General features: G+C 34.1%; 1 protein-coding gene across 1 annotated transcript in view; it reads left to right on the top strand.

Moving 5' to 3' along the window:
- The window catches only part of PCOLCE2 (procollagen C-endopeptidase enhancer 2), an 80,241-nt gene that overhangs the window by 46,283 nt on the left and 31,071 nt on the right, over positions 1-2,887 (top strand). The gene's annotated exons all lie outside the window — the stretch shown is intronic.

Here is a 2,887-nt window from a genome sequence, read left to right as displayed (position 1 = left end):
AAAAAAAAAAAAAAAAAGAAATCAATCAGATGAAACTAAATTACATACAGAAGAACAGTTATAAGAATGATGGCTTCCATTTCATCAGAAACATTGGAAGCCAGAAGGCAGTGTCATAGTGTCTTTTGTTTTTTTTTTTTTTTTTGAGACTGAGTTTCACTATTGTTGCCCTGGCTAGAGTACAGTGGCGTGATCTCAGCTCACTGCAACCTCCACCTCCCAGGTTCAAGTGATTCTTGTGCTTCAGTCTCTCAAGCAGCTGGGATTAAAGGCATGTGCCACCACGGCTGGCTAATTTTTCTATTTTTGGTAGAGACGGGGTTTCACCATGTTGGCCAGGCTGGTTTCGAACTCCTGACCTCAGGTGATCTGCCCACCTCGGCCTCCCAAAGTGTTAGGATTACAGGTGTGAGCCACTGCCCCTGGCCTGTCATAGTATTTTTAAAGCGCTGGAATAAAACTGTCAACCACTATTCTATAGCCAGCCTTCAAGAATGTAAGTAAAATAAAGACATTTTCGGATTAACACTACAAATCTCTGAAAGACATTTTTATACTTGCACTGGTAGAAATATTGAAGAGAAATCCTCAGGTTGAGGGAAATGACCTTGTAGGGTAAAATGAAAGTAACAGAAGGAATGAAGGTCATTGGAAATAGTAAATATGAAAGGGCATATGTTTTTTCTTCTCTTCTCTTAATTTCTTTACGTGTATCTGTTCAAGACAAAAAAACCTTAGCACTGTGGTGTGGAATATATAGTGTGTGATATGATATGTTTGACAACCAAAGAATGGACACATAAATGTAATTACACTGTTGCACATACCTATACAACACATGGAGAAGTATAATATTAACTCTGAGTAAATTTTGATAAGTTAAACATTCATATTATAATCCCTACAGAACCCATTAAAAATGCAGGAGTTATCACTAAAAGCGAAAAGATTAAAATAGAATACTAAAATTATCCAACTAACCCAAAGAAGGCTGGAAGGAAAAATAGATGGAATAAAAGAAAGGTAAAACAAATAGAAAAAAATAGTAAATCGCACATTAAATCCAAGAAGATCAATAAATATATTAAATGTAAATTACTAAATACTCTGATTAGAAGACAGTTATTGTTAGAATGTGTTGAAAAGTCGGACCCAGCTTTATGTTGTCTATAAGAAAGCACTTCAAATACAAAACCAAGTTGGTTGAAAGTAAAAGGAAAATATGAAACTTCATTAAAATTAAAACTAATGCTCATAAAAAGACATGGTTACAAATACGAATAGGCAACCTACGGAATGGGAGAAAATATTCACAGAAATATCTGGTGAAGAACTTGTATTCAGAATATACAAAGAACTCATACAACTCAATGATAAAAAGATACAGATTCTAGTAAGTATAAAAATTGGCAAAACTTGGGACACTTCACAAAGGAAGATATGAATGGCCAATAAGTGCATGCAAAACTACTCAGTATCTCTCATTAGTCATCAGGGAAATGCAAATTAAAATTACAGTGAGATGCCATTACTTACCCACCATGTTGGCTAAAAAACTGACAACATCAAGTGGTAGCAAGGATGTAAAGCAACCAAAGTGTTCCTACTCAGAGAGGTGTAAAATGATACAGCCACTTGGAGAAAAGTTACAGTAGTTTTTCATGAAATTAAATATTTACATCTACTCTTGGCCCAGCAGTTGCAGTCCTGGGTATTTATATAAGAGAAATGAAGATACATGTACAAAAAATGTGTACAAAACTGTTCATAGCAGCTTCATTCACAATAGCCCAGACTAGAAACAACCCATCAGCAGGAGAATGGGTGAACAAATTTACATGGAGCTGTAAAATTAAACTCATCTGATGCAGCTGGAAACCATCATTCTCAGTAAACTATTGCAAGAAAAGAAAACCAAATACTGCATGTTCTCACTCATAGGTGGGAATTGAACAATGAGATCACTTGGACACAGGAAGGGGAACATCACACACCGGGTCCTATTGTGGGGAAGGGGGGCGGAAGGATAGCATTAGGAGATATACCTAATGTAAATAATGAGTTAATGGGTGCAGTACACCAACATGGCACATGTATACATATGTAACAAACCTGCACGTTATGCACATGTACCCTAGAACTTAAAGTATAATAATTAAAAAAAAAAAAAAAAACTCATCTACGGGGAAGTTTTTCAGAAAAGTAGTATAGAGAACTGGCAGGATGGGGAAGGATGCACAAATTTAGTGGGAAATGGATTCTGTATCATCATAGGAGTGTGGTTTACACAGGTATATCCATTTTTCAAATTTGTACAGCTAAGATTTGTGCATTTCAGAGTATGTGAATTTATCTCCCAAAAACCTATAAAATAATAATAAAACAAGCTGGTGGTGGGGAGTGGGTAACAATATAGATAGAATAATAGAATGATAATTATTATAACTGGGTAATGGATATGTAGGAGGATGTTATATTATTCTACTTACTTTGTATATACTTGAAATTTTTCATTAAATGGAGATTTAGAAATTATTCCAACCTCCATTTTATAATACATTTTCTTAAATTTAGAAGTTTAAGAATTATTATACTCTGTGTCAAAGAAATATTCCATTAAATTATAATTATTTTAGTTTCAGTTCAGTTTTTGTTATTTACATTCCAGTAAAATTAAATTTAGAACTTCGTATTAAAATAATTCTTACATTATTTCTGCCAACCTATAGGTACATGTGCAACCTATGAGTACAGATGCCTGAAATGTTATTTGTCACCTATTAAATGTGATTAGTTTTCGGTGGCTGAAACTAGGGATTTGGGGGTAGATTTTTACTTTCTTCCTTATGCCTTCCTGTACTGCTGAAAATTTATAAATGTATTATTT

The sequence above is a fragment of the Rhinopithecus bieti genome, unplaced genomic scaffold, assembly GCF_001698545.2.
Source record: "Rhinopithecus bieti isolate Rb0 unplaced genomic scaffold, ASM169854v2 scaffold_12642, whole genome shotgun sequence".
NCBI lineage: Eukaryota > Metazoa > Chordata > Mammalia > Primates > Cercopithecidae > Rhinopithecus > Rhinopithecus bieti.
The sequence above is the reverse complement of the archived record's forward strand: the minus strand, read 5'-3'. Positions and strand labels throughout refer to the sequence as shown.